Source organism: Chlorocebus sabaeus, chromosome 29 (assembly GCF_047675955.1).
Source record: "Chlorocebus sabaeus isolate Y175 chromosome 29, mChlSab1.0.hap1, whole genome shotgun sequence".
Taxonomy (NCBI): domain Eukaryota; kingdom Metazoa; phylum Chordata; class Mammalia; order Primates; family Cercopithecidae; genus Chlorocebus; species Chlorocebus sabaeus.
Window position 1 is genome coordinate 20,963,099 of NC_132932.1, and position 23,574 is coordinate 20,986,672.

General features: G+C 39.5%; 1 protein-coding gene and 1 non-coding gene across 12 annotated transcripts in view; one reads left to right on the forward strand and one right to left on the reverse strand.

Moving 5' to 3' along the window:
• Nucleotides 1-23,574, reverse strand: part of AKAP13 (A-kinase anchoring protein 13) — a 353,478-nt gene that overhangs the window by 326,046 nt on the left and 3,858 nt on the right. The window lies entirely within an intron of this gene.
• Nucleotides 18,134-18,195, forward strand: LOC119620431 (U7 small nuclear RNA). Its single transcript, XR_005236954.1, has one exon. It is a non-coding gene; the product is annotated as a U7 small nuclear RNA (small nuclear RNA).

Sequence of the window (23,574 nt, forward strand, 5' to 3'; positions counted from 1 at the left end):
GTTTCTTTGCACACAGTGTATCACAGCAGAACCATCATTCCATTCTTTCTCTCCTGAACCCAGACCTGGCAAATTCCTACTCATGCTTTAAGACCCAGCACAGGTCGGGCGCAATGGCTCATGCCTGTAATCCCAGCACTTTGGGAGGCCAAGGCAGGCAGATCACCTGAGGTCAGGAGTTGGAGACCAGCCTGGCCAACATGATGAAACCCTGTCTTTACTAAAAATACAAAAAAAAAAAAAAAATTAGCCGGACATGGTGGCGCATGCCTGTAGTCTCAGCCACTTGGGAGGCTGAAACAGGAGAATCTCTTGAACCCAGGAGGCGGAGGTTGCAGTAAGCCCAGATCGCGCCATTTGCATTCCAGCCTGGGCAACAGAGCAAGACTCCATCTGAAAAAAAAAAAAAGACTCAGCACAACTGTCCCATCCCTCATCCCTCATCTGTGTTCCTTAGAATCCTGTATACCACAAAGTTGGTACTATAACACTGTTACACAACACATTTCCATCTCTCTCACTATACCCCAATTATCTTTGCATTCCTAGTGGCTGGTGCACATTCCTTCTGCTTAAACATTTCTTCAGTGAGCTTACACTACTTGTAACTAGCATAAAATGTATTATTTCTGTTTTGTGAGCAGGACAAAAAATCCAGAGATCTTATCCTCTAGAGACACATTCTTTGTGACCGAGGACTGTGCTTCACTCTCCCTTGGTTCTTTCAGGGCCTAGCCCATAATATGCTGTTTCAAATGTCTGCTAAAAAGAATTTCAAAATAAAACTGCCCCTAGAAACTATCAAATTAGCTTTTATTATGCATTTTTCTCTCAAAGTGTCTATGTTCTCCTTAAAATGTTATGAAATCTGATTACATTTACAAAAATTAGCAAAGAAACAACATTGCAAACAACTTATTAGCCATTTATTTCTAAATTCCTATTTCTAAATAGGAATTCAGACTGGAAAGGTCAGTAACTGTTGCATATAGTACCTCTTCTTCTACCTATCGATGTCGTATACCATAATTGATCTACACTTAAAGAAAAAAACTCTCCCCAATTATACGTACAACCACAGACAAAAAATAAATGCTTGTTGGACACATATGTGTCCAGCGATGAGCAACATGGTATATATAATAGGTACTGTTTTTCCCATCTTACACAGAAGGGAACTGCAGCTCAAAAAAAAAAAAAAAAGCTATTTCTAGCCCAAGGTCACAAAAATTAGTTGAGAGAGAGCAAGACTTGAAACCACATCACAAAACCATACAATGCCATGGGAATTTTAATCATGGTCCCTTCACTCAGGATGGTAAAGCACACTTACAGGCACAATGAGAATTACTGAACTACCATGGGGTGTGCAGTCTTAATCGAAGATCCAGAAAAACAGTTTATTTATCTACTCTATTTTTTGTATCTTAAGAGTATTTAGGGCCAGGCACGGTGGGCTCAAGTCTGTAATCCCAGCACTTTGGGAGGCCGAGACGGGCGGATCACGAGGTCAGGAGATCGAGACCATCCTGGCTAACACAGTGAAACCCCGTCTCTACTAAAAATACAAAAAAAAATTAGCCGGGCGTGGTGGTGCACGCCTGTAGTCCCAGCTACTCGGAGGCTGAGGCAGGAGAATAGCGTGAACCCAGGAGGCAGAGCTTGCAGTGAGCCAAGATGGTGCCACTGCACTCCAGCCTGGGCGACACAGTGAGGCTCCATCTCAAAAAAAAAAAAAAAGAGTATTTAGATCTGGCTCAGTGGCTCACACCTGTAATCCCAGCACTTTGGGAGGTCAAGGCAGGAGGATCGCTTGAGGCCAGGAGTTTGAAACCAGCCTGGGCAACATAGTGAGACCCTGTCTCTACAAAATAAAAATTACAAAATTAGTTGGGCATGGTGGCACATGCCTGTAGATCTAGCTACTCAAGAAGCTGAAGCGGGAGGTCTGCTTCAGCCCAGGAGTTTGAGGCTGTGGTGAGCTGTGATCACCACTGTACTCTTTAACAGCCTTGGCAATGGGGCAAGACTGTCTCAAGAACAGGAGGGGGGGTGAGGGCGGGTAGTCTACCAGTAATATCACATGCAGCAGACAGTACTTTCTTCAAGAGACATATACAACAACTTTGATCTGTCCTAAAGGCTACTCCATTAGAAAAGTCTGGAACTGTTTGCAAATTGCAACAAAAAGAACATCGGCTTTGGAATGAAATGGACTTTGGTCGAAGTTCTGGATCCTGCCCTTACTAGCTCAACAAGTATCCTAGCTTCTTTGTATCTCATATTTCTGTAACTAAAATACAGAGATAAAATCTCCTTCACAGGTTAGTGAATAAGGCAAATAAACAGCATCTAGCACACAGAAGGACTCAATAAATAAATAAATAAATAAAGTTTCCTTCACTCTATGCCAACTCTACCAGAATTTTTTGTCCAAATTTTGTATCCACATTGATTAGAATTCAAATAACTCGCCCGGTCCATAGTAAAATCAGTATGTGAATCACGGATTTTTGTCAAACTCATTTGTTTTGTGGATACAAACTTCACACCCAAAGTTAACAAAGTGAGCTAGAAACCAAACTAAACTAGAATCTGGGTCTTTTAAACTACCCAGTTCAAAGCTCTTTAGTAAAAGGGGAAAGACTTAAATGATATGAAGAGAAACCAGAGTATCAGTTCAGAACTCTGATTCAAAGGCACAAATCTTTCAGGAAAACATCAGCAGAAACAGCAAGACACCAAGACAAAACTAAGCCTGAATCGATTAAAACACATGACTCATCTATTCATAAGCTCTAGACTTAGAAGTCACATTAAGAAACTTCACAATGGATCTTTAAAACACAAAACAGACTTTAAACAATGGTAAGGAAAGCTCATCAGAATGCGCTAGGATTCAGCATTCCAGACAGTTTATGAAAAAAAACACAACCACTGCCACATAAGGCCCTACTGAGTACTAAGAATGAACACACACAATGATAATAGCTAGAAGGAGGTAAGTGCAAGCAAGGAAGGTGACATAACTTTAAAGATAGTAACAATTTGTCAAACAAAGGCAAATTAATCATTGGCTTTTCAACACAGCCACAATCTAACAGCCATTCATTAAGTAAAGATTACTGAGCCCCTACCATATGCTAGGAGCTAGGTACTAAAGACACAAAGGTGTGACACTAGCCCAGCAAAGGGAATAAGATATACATGTACAGTTTTTCAACTGGGACAGGAAACAGTGTGCCAGAAAAGCTTGAGAGGTCAGAAAGGCAGCTTATAACCAACTGTGAGAATTAAGCAGGGTTTATGTAGGAAATATCCTTCAAGATTTAGCTTGAAAAGATAAGGCAGAATTGGACATGAACAGATGGGAAGGAACATTCTGTGTGTCCCTAGGGTCTAACCTCCACACTGGCACAGAAAGTAATCAATATATGTTTCTCAAATACATGAATGGGAAAAGGCACATGATGATAAATACTTCACTATGGTGAGAGAACAGTTTTTAAAGCATGTTGTTGCAGAACCAAACTGTGGCAGGCCTTACTCAGATTTTATTCTGTGGGCAATGAGGAACTACTATTTTTAAATGGGGCAGTGATATGACCAAAGCTAAGCTAAAAGAAGAATAAACTGACAGAACATAAAACAGGTGACAGCTAAAAGAGAAAACCTGCCCTTAACTACGCTATTGACCTTATCTGCATCTGAAGTAATTATGCTTCAATCTTGGTCAGTTCCTCTCCTTAAAAATCTTTTACACTAATGATTTCTGATGATATGTATAGTAAAGTCAGGATAAGCTAGATGATACTATGGTAACAACAACCAGAAGGTATCAGAGGTTAACACAATGAAATTTACTCCTCACTCACTCAAAGATCACTATGGCTCCAGGCAACTCTCTGAGGCAGCTATCCTTCAAGCCTTGGGGCAGTATTCCAACCTGATTTATTCATGTGGTACTGTCATACCTGCTTGTGCTTCCAGGTCCCAAAAGCAGGGAAAGAGAGAGAGGATTTCACATCAGCCTTTTTTTTTTTTCTGAGAGGAGTTTTGCACTTGTTGCCCAGGCTGGCATGCAATAGTGCAGTCTTGGCTCACTGAGAATTGCTTGAACCACCTCCCGGGTTCAAGCGATTCTCCAGTCTCAGCCTTCCGAGTAGCTGGGATTACAGACATGCGCTACCATGCCTGGCTAATTTTTGTATTTTTAGTAAAGACAAGATTTCACCATGTTGGCCAGGCTGGTCTCGAACTCCTGACCTCAGGTGATCCACCCACCTCAGCTTCCCAAAGTGCTGGGATTACAGGTGTGAGCCACTGCGCCCAACCTCACATCAGCTTTTAAATGCTTCTAGCCAAAAGTGACACGTTTCCATGGGACACACCAAGTCACAAGACCATGCCACCTTGAAATAAGCTGGGAAATGTGAATTCTACATGCAAAAAGGAGAACTAGAAATTATAGTGAGTAGCACTAATGCCCATCACATTTTGATATTTTTACAGTGTCCAGCAATAAATTATGTTGTGAAGAAAAAAATGCCCAATTTCTTTGCATCAGGTACCACCACGGTAAATCTGTTCTTAGGGCATCAAGGTTAGCACCATGCTGATCATAAAACAATCTAATCTCTATATGTTCGCTGACTCTAAAAAATTTAGCATCACTTATTTTAGATTTTTTCATATCTATTACTCTTTTAGGAATAATTTCCAACCATTAAAGAAAACATAGCTTATTTCATTCTGCTCTAATCTCATAAATTTCTCATTTTTTCCTTATTTATGAGGACATAACAGAAAAGGAATAGTATATACAGTATGATCAAATCGTTTCTGCCCTATATTAAGAGTCTTTGGCATAACAAGCTGTTAAGAACAATGAAAGTCACCACTTATATTACCAGATTTCATTAATGAAAAACATTGAGTAATAGCAGTGCTATTAAAAATGTCTCACAGCTACAAAACTCCTGTAACTTTACGAAAGGCAGGTAAACATAATAAAGAATGCATACATTTTAAAAACACAATCCTAGTTTCAAACCCCAGCTCTTGCACTTCCTGGCTGTGGGAGTTTAGCCAAGCTACACAATCTTAGTAAGCCTCAACTACCATCCCAGGGTTAAGTGAGACAATACAGATAAAATGCTACAAAGTAGTAGCTCAAGAAGAAAAAAAAAAAAGGGGCAACTAGTATAAATAGGTTCTGATAAGCAAGGAATATGATTCTTTGTATCTTTTTATCAGGATTTCCCAAGCTCACGGGGAGGTAAAAAGTACTTTAATTTCTAATTGCTTAGTTGAGAAATACCTCATGGGTAGTTAACATCAGGGCACAGCCTAGTAGTCAGATACCACAGTCATTCATTGTATTATACAGTTCCTTCATGATCGAGACAGTAAAATTTCCCTAACCCTGAAAGATTTATACCAAGAACAAAGATATCCAGCCAATAGATGGAGATTCATAAACAACAAATCCTAGGCACCAGAAGACACTTTCAACATATTTCAGTCCAGATGTTTCCAAACTGATTTTTTGGCCATGGAAATGACTTCGAAGGAAACATTGCAGGAAACTCACAAAAGTAAACTAGAGGAAAGTGGAACAACTCTGTGTAGCACCACTTGCTCTCTTTTTCATGTCCTCCCCAATCCCATTTGGGCCCTTGATGTAATTCCAAGGATCTCCAGGACTTGAGGACACTTTTTGGGGAAAACACAACAAAGAACCAAACAAAAACCTGATACAGTCTATTTGTTCCATTTTTGATGGGAGAATTGAGGTGCGGTGAGCTAAGCAACTTGCCCAAGGTTGTTAGCAGCAAACTAAGCTTACTGAATCCTAATCCAGTATCTGTTCACTAACAAGTTTTTCTCAGTTATAGAATGTTTTACATCAGAATGTATCCTTTACATTTCTACCAGTCAGTGAGTTTCCACCACCTTCCTATTTTTAATCGGGCATTCTTTTTTTTTTTTTTTTTTTTGGGGGGGACGGAGTCTGGCTCTGTCGCCCAGGCTGGAGTGCAGTGGCCGGATCTCAGCTCACTGAAGCTCCGCCTCCCGGGTTTACGCCATTCTCCTGCCTCAGCCTCCCGAGTAGCTGGGACTACAGGCGCCGCCACCACGCCCGGCTAGTTTTTTGTATTTTTTAGTAGAGACGGGGTTTCACCGTGTTAGCCAGGATGGTCTCGATCTCCTGACCTCGTGATCCGCCCGTCTCGGCCTCCCAAAGTGCTGGGATTACAGGCTTGAGCCACCGCGCCCGGCCGGGCATTCTTATTACTACTGTCTTGTTACTCAATCTCTATTTTGTTCTCCATTATTATTGTTATATGTCCCAGAAAAACTGCATAGAAACATTTAATTCCTACCACTGATGTACCAAGCTAATTGTTTAATCCCAGATGCCTAAGACAGGAAAGAAAGTAGTGAGACCTAAGGAAGAATCCTCTGAAATGTTAGATGCCAAGGTCCTATTTGTTGGTTGACCTGCTAATTGTTATTACTCTTTTCTGCAACCTCAAAGGGGCAGTTCATCAAGAGAATACTGAGACAAAAATGACTAGCTTCTTTGGTAAACAGTTTATTACAGCTCAAGTTACTAGGGGGAGGAAACAGTAAAAAAGTGGAATGGCACACTTCCGAGATTTAAACCCAAATAATGCGGTTGTAACAGAGAAAACAAATCAGAGCTGGCCTTGCCCCAAAAGATTTCCAAAACAGAGGTCCTTTGGGAGGCCTATAAAAATTCTGATCAATTCAGGTTGGCAGAGAGGATGCCCTCAAAATTCCACATAGGGTTCCTTACCAAAACAAAGTAACCATCTAAACTTCATAATGAAACTGAACAGTTGAACAATCATGTATACTACATAAAAAACTGGGCGGTTTCAAGACCACAGAAGCCCTCCCACGTCGGAATTAACTATCTACATGTTCCAAGACTTTATTATAGAACCATCATAAATCAAATTTCTACTGCTAGTGATGTAATATGCCGGACAAGCTGGCTCATGCCTATAATCCCAGCACTTTAAGAGGCCAAGGCGGGTGGATCACCTGAGGTCAGGAGTTTGAGACCAGCTTGACCAACATGGTAAAACCCAATCTCCAATAAAAATATGAAAATTAGCCAGGCATGGTGACAAACACCTGTGGTCCCAGCTACTTGGGAGGCTGAGGCAGGAGAATTGCTTGAATCCGGGAGGCAGGGGTTGCAGTGAGCCGAGATTGTGCCACTGCATCCCAGCCTGAGCAACAGAGACTCTGTTTAAAAAAATAATAATAATTACATTATCTACTAAAGGATAATTAATCAGCTATTTCTCTGTAGCCAGAAATAGGCTGAAAATCAACAAGATACTCCTAACAATGTTCAACAAAACAGAGACAAACTGGTGTATCAACAGAGCCAAGAGATCACCTTACACACCTACCTGACACAACTAGCTCTTCTTATAGTACAGAAAACTTTCACAAATATTATGATTGAAAATTATTATTACAGCTAAGACCAATTAACTAATCTTTGGCTCAGAGAAAAAGGCTTGCCTATGTTAAAGTCAAGAATATGGTTCCAATGTTTAATTTGCTTGTTTTCTTATCTAAACCATGATGTCAATATGCCAACTGTGATTTGAGAAACATATGTGGATTATACATATTTGTACTTTCAGAACTAAATTTTATTTTTTAATTTTTTTTAGAGACAGGATCTTGCTCTGTCACCCAGGCTGGAGTAAAGGCAGTGTGATCATAGCTCACTGTAACCTCTACTCCTGGACTCAAGTGATCCTTCCGCCTCAGCCTCTCAGGTAGCTACAACTACAGGCATATCACCACCCAGCTAATTTTTTAATTTTTATTTTGTAGAGACAGGGTCTCACTGTTTTGCTCAGACTGGTCCCGAACTCTGGGCCTCCTGACTTCAAGCTATCCTCCCACCTCAACCTCTCAAAGTGCTGAGATTATAAGTGTGAGCCACTGAGCCTGGCCTAGAACTAAAAGCTGTAACAGTCAGACGCAGTGGCTCCCACCTGTAATCCCAGCACTCTGGGAGGCCCAAGTGGGAAGATCACTTGAGGCCAAGAGTTTGAGACCAGCCTGGTCAACACAGCAAGACTCCATCTCTAGAAAAAATAATAAATAAATAAATAAGCTATAACATTAATTCTAATATGCATTTAGATATGCAACAGAATGGCCACAGATCATTTTTCACAGGGCTCTTTGTGTAGAAGAGGACCTTACTCCTTAGCATCTCTAAATCTTATCTCGAATACTTCCCTGTTTTATTGTTGGAGTTAATTTGAACTGACAACTAAGAACGAGCCAAAAGAACATGATATCAGTGACTTTATTTGAAAGTTTCCTCCGTGTGTATTTTAATATTGAGAACTCAGATTAACTTTCAGCACTTAAGAGGGCAGTAACTATGCTTCATGAGTTTCTTCGTATCCTTTTAGAAATACAGAATTCTCTCATTTTTTCTTTAGTTGCCAGTAATCCAGTAATTCTATTAGTAATTATGGTATCTAAAACTTTAAAAACGTGTTTTCTAAAGGTTATGGGGAAATAATATATAAGAACTGTCATATTCTGCCAGTAGAAGTATAAATGACATAAGCTTTCTGTAGACAACTTGACAATATCTATGAACAGCTATTGAAATGTACACCATTTGCCCTAACAATTCCATTTCTCTGTGAGAGCAAACAAGGACACACAGATGTATGTATAAGGTTGTTCTTCAAAGCAATGTTTATAATAGCGTAGAGGAAAGAGGCAGGAGGAAGGGTGATAGGGAAAAAAGATACACAACCTAAATATTCAAATAATAGGAGGTGAACTGAAGACAAACTTAAGTCCATACAAAGAAACACTATATAGCCATTAAAATAACTATGTCAGTTACTTGAAATCATATAAAGGTGGCCAGGGGAAACGTGGATCACTTGAGGTCAGGAGTTCAACACCAGCCTGGCCAACATGGTGAAACCCCATCTCTACTAAAACTACAAAAATTAGCCAGGCGTGGTGGCACGTGCTTGTTATCCCAGCTACTCGGGAGGCTGAGGCAGGAGAGGTGTTTGAACCTGGGAAGCAGAGGTTACACTGAGTAGAGATCACACCACTGCACTCTGGCCTGGGTGACAGCGCGAGACTCTGTCTCAACAACAACAAAAAAGAAATCATATAAAGGTATATTGATGAAATGTTTTATAACCTGTTTATGCTCAAGAATACATACAATATGCCACATATGGCTTGTATATATGCACACATGTACATACACACACTCTCTCTCTACAAGTTTTCAAGTTTGGAAAGAAAAATTATACTAAACGATTTTATCTAGGTAGTGTCATTTATGTGTACTTTTTTGGGACTATAGTTCCTAAATTTCTAGAGGAACTGTATATTACTGTTGTAATAAAAATAAGACTTATTAAAAATGTCTTTCATAAATCACAATAACAATCTGATGACTCCTAGAATGAGAGATTATAAAGTAGAAAACCATAAAAATAAATCTACTGGCAAAGTCAAAGTTACATAAAGTTCTGCCAAAATAATAGCTCACAATGATGTCCCTTTCACATAATTACTCGTTTCAACTCTTGCTAGAATGAGGAATGTAGAGCAGAGTAAGAGTTCTAGAGTAAGATCCACGTTCAAGTACGAACTTAGCCACATACTAACTGTGTGACCCTGAGCAAGTCGAGCCTCTCTGGGCTTCTGTCTCCTCATCCATAAAATGTGGACACTGACACATTTTGTGACAATCAGAGTTACGAGGATGAAAACGAGATAATGGTTTGTAGAGTACTTACTACTACACTTGGCACATGGAATATAGTAATAAATGATGGCAATTATCACTATTATTGTTACTGCATATCAATCAAGAAACAAAATCATGAGTGCTTTAAGGGCAGTGACTACATCTTACTTTGTTTATTCCTCAATCCCTAGCGCCCAGTAGTGTACCTGACACACAACAAGCCTTAAATAAAATGTTGAATGAAGTATATACAAAATTAACTATTAATTTCTCTGAGCCTCAATTTCTTTTTCTGGTAAAATCATAAAAACACCTTCCTTGCAGAGATAAGACCTGATCTACATAAGACACTTAGACCAACAATAGCTACCAATAGATCAATAATGGTTCCCAATAAATGACAGCTATTATATTAGTGAATTTGTCCCTGCAGATTTCAACATGCATCAAGGCTGACGGGAGAGAATAAATACAATTTTTCTTCTGAAATAGTATTTGAGTCCCGAGATAGCTCACAGATGAACCAATACCTTTATTTGAGCTCGGGAAAGAAAACTCTCCATTTACGGGCACATATCCCAGTAAGCTAACTAATAAAGTAGTCATCTTTAGACGGCCACAAGCACTTTTGACAAAGCAGCCAAAACAATTCTTTACCACAGAGGGGGTAAAAGAGGAGTATTTCAAAGAATCTATGCACTTAGGACATAAACATAATATTTACAAAAAGTGCTATGAAAAACAATGTATCAATTGCTCCTGGGCCTTCAAATAAAAGCTTTTAAGACACCGTTTTTATATACATTGTCAAATAAATTATTAAGGAAATACAAGATTTATGGAGGTATTCAATTACCTTAAAAATTATTTTCTTTCACAAAAATCAAAATATTTGGGAATGCATCATTTAAAAAATAATCCTCCGGAGGGAAAAAAATTACCAAATTCAATGGGGTGAACAAAAGACTACTGATATAAAAACAAAAATAATTATGTATAAATCATAGCATTCCTGTGCTGGTACTTAAGAAAAACAGTTATCTTAAAAAAAAAAAAAGGACCCAAAAAAAACTGCACAAATCAGTAATTTGTGCAGCCTTAATTTTCCATGTCTAATTTGACAGAAACCTCAAATTTCATATAAAAGTGCTTAATACAAGGTTTATAGTCCTATTTCTGCAATTACTCTGCTGAAAGGAAAACAGGCTACTCAGCACTCATTTGCTTTGAGTTAAAGTTGTCTGTTTCATATCCTGGAAATCTATCATGCCTTGTTTTACAGAGGCATTTCATGGTTTACAGTATTATACATTGGAGTAAAAATACCATTTAAAAATCACTAAAAAGAATAGTTGGTAGTGATTTTCAGGACAACTAGGATGAACGTATTACAGTAAAGCATGGGTGAATTTTAAGGTACATGAATTATATCAAAACAAAGCTTTAAAAAAAATGCATGCAGAGAATAGCAAAATCTTGCTAGAATCTGGGTAATGAGTATATAAGAGTCAATTCTACTGTTCTATTTTGAATATGTTTTACAATCATAATTTTGTGTTTTAATTACGCCAGCCATCACGCACCCACATTCTTAGGTCAACCATCCATATGCAATGATGAAGTTGCTGAAGAGGTTAAAATGTGAAGTGACAGAACCCTACGTGGACCAAGCACAAAAACCAGACAAGAGCTGTATAAATTTTACCACCAAACTTGGTCATCACCAAACCTCCATTTAATATGGTGTCTTCTCTTTCCCCAAAAGGAATGCTTTAAACTGACCAAAATCAAACTAAAACTGATGCTAGAAAAGAAAAAATAAAAATTTGTTCATTTATTTGCAACAGGATGGATTTTATTAAGTTTAATATATACATGTATATGTTATGTGTGTGTATATATATACACACATACATATATATGCATATATAGTCAAACCTTCATCTTTCTATCAACCCAAATATTTCTTTTTTTTTCTTTTTCTTTTTTTTTTTTTTTTGAGATGGAGTCTTGCTCTGTCACCCAGGCTGGAGTGCAGTGGCGCGATCTCGGCTCACTGCAAGCTCCGCCTCCTGGGTTCACGCCATTCTCCTGCCTCAGCCTCCCGAGTACCTGGGACTACAGGCACCCGCCACCACGCGCGGCTAATTTTTTTGTATTTTCAGGACAGACGGAGTTTCACCGTGTTAGCCAGGATGGTCTCGATCTCCTGACCTCGTGATCCGCCCGCCTTGGCCTCCCAAAGTGCTGGGATTACAGGCATGAGCCACCACGCCCAGCCTATCCCAAATATTTCTTGAGAAGCAACTATTATGTGCCATTGTTGCCGGGGATACAGCAATAAACAAAGCAGATAAAATTTGCCCTCAGGAAGTTCATAATCTGGGAGGAAAGACAGACATGTGATATTATTACCTTACCCCATCTATTCAGTGGACAATATGACAGTGCATCCTACTAAATTAACTGGGGAAAGGAAAGGAACACTGGGCAAAAACAACATGGAAAAATCAAAGAGGTAACCAAAAAAAAATACAACTCAAATCCCTAATCTAAATAGGAAAAACAATCATTTATTGGATTGTTTGGAAACCAGCTAGGTTTCCAAAAGAAAACTTCTATCTTGTCTTTTATACATATAATCTGTCCTATTAAAAAAGTCTCCCTTTTCAAAAAGATAAATAAACATTACCTTCAGACAACCTTTCAAATAAAAGAGTAACTTTAACCATTTAACCATTGAACAATCTCAATTATTCATAATTCATATATAGTATTACTCAAGGTCCGGCTGTTCAATATTTTTTCCAAGTTACCATAAATCTTGGCTGAAGAGAAAAATAAGCTTAAACCTGGGTGTATTTCATGTTACAAAGAGGTTCAACAGCCACAGTCAACTCATCCCACCTTTAAATTTTCAGATTTCAAGAAGAGAAGGAAAGGGATGGGGGAAAAAAAGACTTGAAAAACAACACTATTCGATACAGGCAAAAGTTCAGGGCCATTCTTATACAGCCCCATTAAAAGAACAGATTATCATTCATGACAAAAATGTAATTAAATATACACGCCAAGCTATCAGAATTCTTCCCCTTTCTGCCATCACATACTAAGGTTTCTCTGGCAAGGTTATCTACACAAAGATTCCTCTGAACAACGAACAGTCCCTCTGAACAATAGGCTATAAGCAATAATGAAAAGGAACTTGCATGTCCTGTCTTAGGAAATTACCCAGACACAGAATTATTTATCAAATAATTCTATTTACTGTACTGTATTGGAAAAAGAAAAAAATGTTTATGGTAATAAGGTTGGCAACAATAGTAAGAAAATTAGTTACTCCAAGCAAAGTAGAAACGAGTAGTTCCAACTCTGAAGAATCCTCACTAATGTGAAAATATCCTCTGTTCCATTTCATGTCCAAGAGCCTAAGTTTTGTATCTTTCTCTGGCCATCCTTCTAGGACTCAGTGAAAGGTGAGTCAGCAAATACCATTTCACAGAACAAAAGAACTCAAGGACAAAAGAGCAGTAACCTGCTCGAGGTCACACAGTCGATTATGTGACAGAACCCAGCTAAACTGGAACTACTGTCTCCTTCTGACTACAAACCTTGCCAAGTTAAAGCCATTTTACCAGGGGGTGGGAGGAGAGGAGATGGAGTCAGGTGACAAGCAGTAGTGAGGAAACTAGCAAAGTATCTAGTTACAGAGTTATTATTTCCTAAATCACGAGTTAAAAATAAAAGATTTCTTCCCCAGAAATTAACATGCATGCTCCATTCATTTGCCAGAGTCTCTGCTCCAACAACATCCTGGCCTTCAAAATGCTCAAATGGATGAATCAAAGACAATTCACATTTAAGGGACTACGAAGAGAAAGCTGCATTACATGACCCAGGTCTTTCCCCAACCATTCCACCTGTGTCTTTTGTTGGGTCCACATAATCCACTCCCCTGCATTACGCAGAAGATATGCACCCAAAATCCATGTTTGATATGAGCCAAACTGGGCTGAAAGCTAGGGGGGTAAGAAAAGATTTTTAGAACTTCATGGTGCACACCTGTATTTTTCTTACTGAGGGCTTGCTTACTCCTTCTTCTGCTAACACTTCAGTACTACTAAAATGAACCTAAAAAACTGGTTTTTCAACTTCCTATATAGGTTACACATGAACTAATTAAATGTAAAACACTTTGAAGACGTGAACAAATGTGTAAATGTTAATTATTAATGTCCATCCACAAAGCTTCTGTATATGAAGGAAAATACAATTCTATTGGCAAGTTTCTGCTACTTTCAAGGCACAAATATGGAAGCCTAGCATGTTTTTAAGAATTCTAGAAAAACTTTAAGAGAAGACCACAATGATTTTCTATTGACACCAAGATCAAGATGGAATTTTAAGCTGGCTACTTTGGATATAATTATATCAAAGTGAAAAAAAATGTGACTTATAGCAGATATAATAAAACTAGAGTTATGTTTATAGTCACAATGTCCCAGATGAAAGCTGTAATTGACTTGAAAAGCAAACTTAAATCTCTAAACCCTAGTTTTTTCATCAAAAAAGGGAGCGAGAATAATATCTATCTTACAGGATTATTGTAAGGAATTAAGAGAATGTAAATGAACATAATATGCAGGTAAACACACAAAAGTTTATTCTTCCCTTTAGCAACTTTACTTTTTTGAAAACACCTTTTAGAAAATGACCTCAAAAAACCTCTCTAGACTGGACATACACACTATTCTACGCTCTAAGGATACACACGGCACCATTTTGGCAGGAATGCCCAAGCAAAAGCTTTGGCTATTACTGCCCACTGACCCACGCATGTCTTTAATCCTTGAAGGGAGGAAGCACCTCAGCCAGTCCCTAAGGCTTCATGTGATAAAATGAACACTTAGAACTCTACTTCCCAACTCTTGTTACCATATTTTTTCCCCAAATAACTCCCAAACTGCAAAGTCTCATCTACAGTTCCTTTGTATTCTGAGCCCAGCCGCTCTGTGTACAAAGCATCCAAGAAGATGCACACTCTGTGTACAAAGCATCCAAAAACCATTTTCTTCCAGCTTGTTAAAGGTAAAAGAAATTATTTCCATGCAATGTCACAACGGACCTCCCTTCTCCCACTCCAGAAACACACCCACTTAGACAAGGCAGAACTCAAATGCCAAGATAAGGATAACAGATTAATTCACAAATACCACCCAAATCATTATGTTTTTAGAAGTGATTCATGAATTACTAGAAATGTCAAATTTGTCAAAAGTCCCTGTCATATCCACCACCTTTATCTTTAGCACAGCTATCACCCGGGAAAAAGAATACTTCTAAAAATCTAAGTCAATGTTTATGGTATAATTCAGATTTTAAAACAAAATAACTTCAAGCTCAGTTCAATTTTTCTGAAGAGATCTGCCCACCACAATGCAACATAAAGTACTCTTTCAACAAAATAGTGCCGCAATTAGCCTGGTGGCAAAAGCATGTGCTAACAATTTTTCCAGGAACGGTTATGGACTCATATCAAAACCACCCAGAGCCAGGTGCAGTGGCGTGTGCCTGTAGTTACAGCAGCTAGAAAGGTTGGGGTGGGAGGATCACTTAAACCCAAGAGTTCAAGTCCAGCCTAGGCAACACAGCAAAACCTCATTTCTGGGAAAAAAAAACAAAAACAAAAAACTCTTACTTGATTCCCATCTATGATTAAGATTATTCTGTAATCCCAGCACTTTGGGAGGCCAAGGCGGGTGGATCACGAGGTTAGGAAATCAAGACCATCCTGGCCAACATGGTGAAACCCCATCTCTACCAAAAATACAAAAATTAGCCGGGTGTGGTGGCACATGCCTGTAGTCCCAGTTACTCAGGAGGCTGAGGCAGGAGAATCGCTTGAACCCAGGAGGTAGAGCTTGCAGTGAGCCGAGATAGCACCACTGCACTCCAGCCTGGGTGACAGAGCGAGACTCCATCTAAAAAAAAAAAAAAAAATTATTAAGGGCTCAAATTTTTAAGACAATAGACTATATATAGTAAAATAATGGAATGAGTAATATCAGCAACCACAAACAAATGAAACCCACTACCCTAGAAACTCACCAACTGAGCCCAACCTCAAAAAATATTAACTCCTTTTATTAATGATAAGAATACGGCCGGGCGCGGTGGCTCATGTCTGTAATCCCAGCACTTGGGGAGGCCGAGGTCGGTGGAACACAGGTCAGGAGTTCAAGAACAGCCTGGCCAACATGGTGAAACCTCATCTCTACTAAAAATACAAAAATTAGCAAGGCATGGTAGTCTCAGCTACTCAGGAGGCTGAGGCAGGAGAATTGCTTGAATCTGGGAGGCAGAGGTTGCAGTGAGCCAAGATCGCACCACTGCATTCCAGTCAGGGTGACAGAGAGAGACTCTGTCTCAAAAAAAAAAAAAAAAAAGAACAAGGGGCCAGGTGCAGTGGCTCACATCTATGATCCCAGCACTTTGGGAGGCCAAGGTGGTGGATCGCTTGAGTCTAGGAGTTCAAGAACAGCCTGGACAACATGGCAAAACACCATCTCTTCAAAAAGTACAAAAATTAGCTGGGCGTGGTAGTGCACACCAGTGGTCCCAGCTGCTCAGGAGGCTAAGGTGGGAGAATCCTTGAGCCCAGAAAGCAGAGGTTGCAGTGAGCTGAGGTCGCGTCACTGCACTCCAGCCTAGACCCTGTCTTAAAAAAAAAAAAGAATAAAGACAAACATACACACTGCAGAAAATCAGAAGATCAAAAGTTACCCTCATCAGCTTTGCAGTAGCCTCCTTCTAGACTATCTTCATACATGTGTATGTGAAGTACATTCAAATAATACACTTGCATCACATTAAAACGTCATTATCTTTCCACTATCACCAATATCCTTAGAGACTACAAATGGAAAATATAGTTCACTAATGTTTTTATCATGCTCAGAGAAGAAAAGTTTTCAGCATGTTTGGAATCCTAACTAATTTTGATATAATATGCAAGACAATTGTTTTAGGTCACTACCATCTTCCTTCATTCATATCTAGCCTTCCTTTAATTATTATACATAGTGGTGGTTGTTTTATGACTGTCATGATTACTAACTACTATGCCATGAGCCCCTATTATGGAGCTTTATATATCCCTAATTCCCACTAAAACCTCCCACTCTCCCGTCTCTATCTACAATTCTCTAATTCATACATCCAGTCCAGATCATCACCGAACTCCAGAACTGTATATCCATATGCTTACTGATATCTTCACTTAAAAATTTCACGGACGTCAAACTTAGCATGTCAACAGGGAAATCACAATTTCAACCTCTCAGCAAACTGATTCCACATCTTCCCCATTTACCCAGTTGTTCAGATAAAACACCTAGGAATCGTCCTTAATTTCTTTCTTTCCTTTAGAACCTTTTTCCAATCTGTAAGTAATCCTATCAGTTCTATTTTCAGTGTATATGGATTCAAACCACTTCTCACCACTTTCGCTGCTACCACCCTAATCCAAGCCATCATCTTCTCTAGGCTGAACTACTGCAAATCTCTGAACTAGTCTCTGCGTTTCCACTACTGCTCCCTATGCCAAGAGTAAAGTTTTTAAAGCCGAAATCAGCTCTTGTCATGCCTTGCTTAAATCCTTCAGCTGTTTCTCACCATACTAAAGAGCCTATTTGATCTGGTCTCTGGCTACACATACAAACCTTATCTCCTCACGTTCTTTCTCACCCATTCCAGCCACACCAGGCTCCCTGTTCATTCTCCCACCTCAGGCCCTCTGCACTTGATGTTCCTTCCATATTGAACACACTTCCCCTGACTCTTCATGTGGCTAGGTTTCTTGATTTTCTTCAGGTCTATTCAAATCTCACCTCCTCAGTAAGGCCTTGTCTGACCTCCCCAATCTCTGCTAGTACTCTTCATATCCTTCCTAGAATCATCACCACCAGACATGACTGCAATTGTTTGTTCACTGGTTTATTTTCTACTTCCCTCAATAGGATATAGATTAACAGCAGCAACTACAGATGTCACTGAATTCCCATTACCTAGAACGGTGCCTGACAAAAGGTACTTGAAAAAATTTACAAACAACCCTACAAGGTATGTCATATAACCATTTGCCAAAAGAGAAAAGAGAAGATCAGATCTCAGAGACAAATAACTTACCTAAAGCTGCATGGTAAACAAACAGCAAATGCGCCTGAAAGAGCCACCACTCTACCCACTGACTCACTACAACTTGTGACATAAAGCATATATGCTAGGAAACAAAAACGCAAAAGCAAGTATTTCTACATGAAAACACCAGATCCCAAGTGTCACAGCTCTTTTAGAATTTATCTAGCAGGTTTTCTGGTTTTCATTGGAAGACTCCCCCAAGGGGGGGGGCGCAGAAAATAATAGATTATAGTGATCCTTCTCTTTCTGTTTATCACCATAGCAATTCATTGATTAATCTTAGGTATGTACCATGTGCCTCTTCAACTAAAAGATATCTACATTTTTTCTGTTATTTCCCACAAAGCAATGGCTGAGCTACTATCAGAAGATAGTCAACAAATACTTCTTTCTTATTTATATTCCCAAAGATTTTGAGAATCCTGTAATGAAACTTTCTGAACCACCAACAAAGCATACTCACCCAAAGGACTTCAGCTGCTAACCACGACAGAGTAACTGGATCCAGATTTATCCTGCCATTCTCCCTAACTACTAGAAAAGTGGACAAAATGTATGAGGCAGCATCCTTTAGAGCCTGGACAACAGGCAGCACAGAACTGCAATCCCAAAGAGAAGGGAACAAATAAGGTAAGCCCTAAAATTGCCCCAGCTTTCTGGCTGGAGGTACCTTCTAGACCATGGTGCAATGAGGAGGATCAAGCACAACATGGCAGCCTTGTCAAGTTTAGAAGACAAGCATAGCTTGGGAAGGCTAAGGAGTCTGAAAATTGCAGAGTATGAGAGAAGAGGAGTGAGTTGCATGAAAAAGGAGCTCCAGAAATCAGCATAGAGGCCAATGAGTCTCACACTTAGTAGTAAGCCAAGCATGCACGTTGTGAAAATACATGACGGCAAACAAAGAATCACCCAGGAACTGTAAGCTAAATGATCCCCAAAGTTCACACAGGTCTGGGAGACATTTGTGTTCTCAACTGCCAGAATAGAGCCCTCACAGGACGCCCAATTCTTCAATGAAAACTACAGGGGCTTCACGCCTTAGTAATGGGGTGTAGCAAGCAACTTAAACCCATAAGTTTGGCAACTTAACTTGCCAAAACAAAGTATGATACTCTTTAAAGCAATGGTTCTTGTGTTTGAAATAACTTTACCCCTGTGGAGACACCTGACATTTAACAGATAAGGACTCAACAACTATCATGAATATTATACATATGATCAAGAATCTATTTTAAAAATGAACATAATTGGAAACAAATGGAAGAAATAAAAAAAGATTCAGTAGCAAATGGAACCCAAAGACATGTAAAAAATAATACATCATGACTAAATGAGTATTATCACAAGAATGCAAAGCTATTTCAACATATTACACCAGACTAAATAAGAAAAAACATATGATTATATAAATATAGAAAAACCTTTGACAACATTCAACAGCTATTAATGACAAAAACTCTCAGCAAACTAAACATAGAAGGCAACTTCCTCAACTTGATAAAAGACATCTACAAAAACAAACACCTATGGCTACCATCATTTTAATGGTCAAACACTCAGTGTTTTCCCCTCTAAGATCAGGAAAAAGGAAAGGATGCCCACTTGTAAAATTCCTATTACACATTATACTGAGGGTCCTAGACAGTTCAGCAAAGTAACAAAAAGAAATCACGCCCAGTGCAGTAGCTCACGCTTGTAATCCTTGCACTTTGGGAGGCCAAGGCAGGCAGATCACTTGAGGTCAGGAGTTTGGGACCAGCCTGGTTAACACAGTGAAATCTGGGCTCTACTTAAAAAAAAAAACAAAAAACACAAAACTTAGCCGGGTGTGACAGCATGTACCTGTAATCCCAGCTACTTAGGAGGCTGATGCATGAGAATCACTTGAACCTGGGGGGCTACAGGTTGCAGTGAGCCGAGATCGCACCACTGCACTCCAGCCTGGGCGACAGAGCAAGACTCTATCTCAAAAAAAAATAAAAAAGGAAATGAAAGTATACAAAGTGAAAACGAAATCAAACTGCCCTTATTTGCCAATTACATTACTGCCTATGCAGAAAATTCCAAAAATCTACAAAAAAAGCTTCTATTACTAAAAATGAGTTTAGCAAGGGTGTGGGATCCAAGGTCAGCATATAATATAAAATGATCTTTCTATATACCAGCAATGAACTGGAAATTGAGAAATATCATTCACAACAGCACCACAACACATGAAACACATGTATGAGATCACAAAACACATGCAAGATCCAATTGCTAAAAACTACAAAATGCTAATCAAAAATCTAAGGTCTAAATAAATATATATACCATGTTCATGGCTCATTATTAAAATGTCAATTGCCCCAACTGATTTCCAGCTTCAACACAATGCCAATCAAAAACCCCAGCAGGCTGGGCATGGTGGCTCATGCCTGTAATCCCTACACTTTGGGAGGCCACGGTGGGAGGATCACTTCATCCTGGGAATTTGAGACCAGCCTGGGCAACAGAGAGAGACTCTGTTTCTACAAAAACAAAAAAATTAGCCAGGCATGGTAGTGCATGACTGTGATCGCAGCTACTTGGGAGGCTGACGTAGGAGAATCGCTTGGGCCCAGAAGATCAAGGCTGGGGTGAGTGGTGATCCTAGCACTGCATTCCACACTTGGCAACTGAGTGAGACCCTATTTTTTTTTTTTTTTTTTTTTTTTGAGAAGAACTCTCGCTCTGTCACCCAGGCTGGAGTGAAGTGGCGCAATCTCGGCTTACTATAACCTCCATCTCCCGGGTTTAAGCAATTCTCCTGTCTCAGCCTCCCAAGTAGCTGGGATTACAGGACCCACCACCACACCCAGCTATTTTTTGTATTTTTAGTAGAGACGGGGTATTGCCATGTCGGCCAGGCTGGTCTCGAACTCCTGATCTCAGGTGATCCTCCTGCCTCAGCCTCCCAAAATGTCAGGATTACAGGCACGAGTCACCACACCCGGCCGAGACCTCATCTTAAAAAAAAAAAGAAGAAAAACTCAGCAGGACTTGTAGATAACAGCAAGATGAATCTAAAATATGCACAAAAAAGCAATGCAACTAAAATACCCAAAAAACAATTCTGAAAAATAATAACTCACACTACCTGATTTTAAAACTTACTCTAAGGTGACAGTAATCAACAGTGAGGTGATAAAGAAATGAAAGACACAGATCAATGGAATAGGAGAGAGAATCCAGAAACAGATTCACACATTTATGACCAACTTGCAAAAAAAAAAAAGGGCAAAAAGGTAATCAACAGAGAAAGGACAGTCTTTTCAAAAACTTGCTGGAAAAATTGTAAATCCATCCACAAAAAAATAAGCTCAAAGCATACCTTGTACTATTTACGAAAATTAAATCAAAGCAGATAATAAACTTAAATATAAAATTTTAAACGATAAAACTTATAGGAGAGCCAGGCACAATAGCTCATGCCTGTAATCACAGCACTTCGGGAGGCTGAGGTGGGCAGATCACTTGAGGTCAAGAGTTCGAGACCACCCTGGCCAACATGGTGAAACCCCATTTCTACTAAAAATATAAAAATTAGTCAGGTGTGGTGGTGGGTGCCTGTAATCCCAGCTACTTGGGAGGCTGAGGCAGGAGAATTGCTTGAACCCAGGAGGCGGAGGTTCCAGTGAGCAAGATCTCGCTCACTCCAGCCCGAATGACAGAGCGAGACTCCATCTCTAAAAAAAATAATAACTTCCAGGAGAAAACACAGGGGAAAGTCTTTGAGCTCTAAAGCTAGGGAAAGATTTCTAAACTATTATATCAAAAGCATGATCCACTCGGGGGGAAAAAAAACCCAAAACTAAACACTGGATATCATAAAAACTAAGAACTTCAGTTCTTCAAAAGACATTATTAAGACAAGCAGGCTGGGCACAGTGGCTTGTGCCTGTAATCTCAGCACTTTGGGAGGCCGAGGCGGGTGGATCACTTGAGGTTAGGAGTTTGAGATCAGCCTGGCCAACATGGAGAAGCCCCATCTCTACTAAAATACAAAAATTAGCCGGGATTGGTGGTGAATGCCTGTAATCCCAGCTACTCGGGAGGTTAAGGCAGGAGAATCACTTGAAACCGGGAGGCAGAGGTTACAGTGAGCCAAGATCACACCACTGTACTCCAGCCTGGGTGACAGAGTGGAACTCCATCTCGAAACAAACAAAAAAAGACATTTATTAAAACAAGTAAAAACAGACTAGGAGAAAATATTTGCAAATTATATATTTGATTCCAGAGTATATCCAAAAACTCATTTTTTTTTTAAGCAAAAGATTTTGAATTGACATCAAAGAATGACAAATAAACAGATGAAAAGATACTTAATATCATTAGTCATTGGGCAAATGAATAAAAAGGCTACATTCTGTGTGATTCCATTTTGACAACATTCTTGAAAAGGCAAAAAACCATGGAGACAGAAAACAGATCAGCGATTTCCAGAGTCTGGAGGTAGAGAACGGGTTGAGTACAAAAGGGCTAAGAAGAATTCTGGAGAATGAAGGAACCGTCCTATTTGAAGCAGCAGATATATGAAAGTATACACCTGTTAAAACTCAGAGGATGTTACACTAAAATGGCTGAATTTTAGTGAATATGAACTATACATATGAATAAAGAATGAAAAAGAGACTAAAGAGACATATGATGTGCTGAGTGAACTTTAATTTTACCCTGTCCAAAATTTTTCTTAATCAACTATAAAAGATATTTGGGGGACAAATACAGAAAGTTGAATAGGTATTGAATAACATTATAGAATTAATGTTACTCTTTCTTGTGAATAACTGCAGTTGGTTATGTAGAAAAAGGGTCGACAAATTTCTGTAAAAGGCCAGATAGTACATATTTTCTGCTTTGTGGATCACACGGTCTCTGCTGTAACTACTCAACTCTGCCACTATAGCATCACGGTACCCAGAGAAGACCTTACAGAGTGATGTAAATGGTAAAAAACCTCACACCTTTTCCTTCTCTCCCATCCTAGCATCCATATCACACAAACACACTGGTATCCACCTTCTCCAGGCACTGAACACAGCATTGCCCCACACAAATGCTCATACAATCACAGTATTTCAGTACGAGGTCCATCCTTCCAGCAAGGTCTGACAAAAACGCACTATCCATTCATCTTCTATTTATAACGTCACAATCAACTTGCAGGTGGACAAGAAAATTATAAATATGAGGACAAATGCATGAAACAAACTTTCTTCCACTGACCAGTGAGGACAGATGTATGAAACAAGCTCTTTTTTTTTTTTTTTTTTTTTTTTTTTTGAGATGGAGTCTCACTCTGTTGCCCAGGCTGGAGTGCAGTGGCATGATCTCGGCTCACTGCAACCTCCACCTCCCGGGTTCAAGTGATTCTCCTGCCTCAGCCTCCCAAGTAGCTGGGATTAAAGGCATCCGCCACCCTGCTGGGGTAGTTTCTGTACTTTTAGTAGAGATGGGGTTTCACCATGATGGCCAGGCTGGTCTTGATCTCCTGACCTCAACTGATCTGCCCGCCTCGGCCTCCCAAAGTGCTGGGATTACAGGCATCAGCC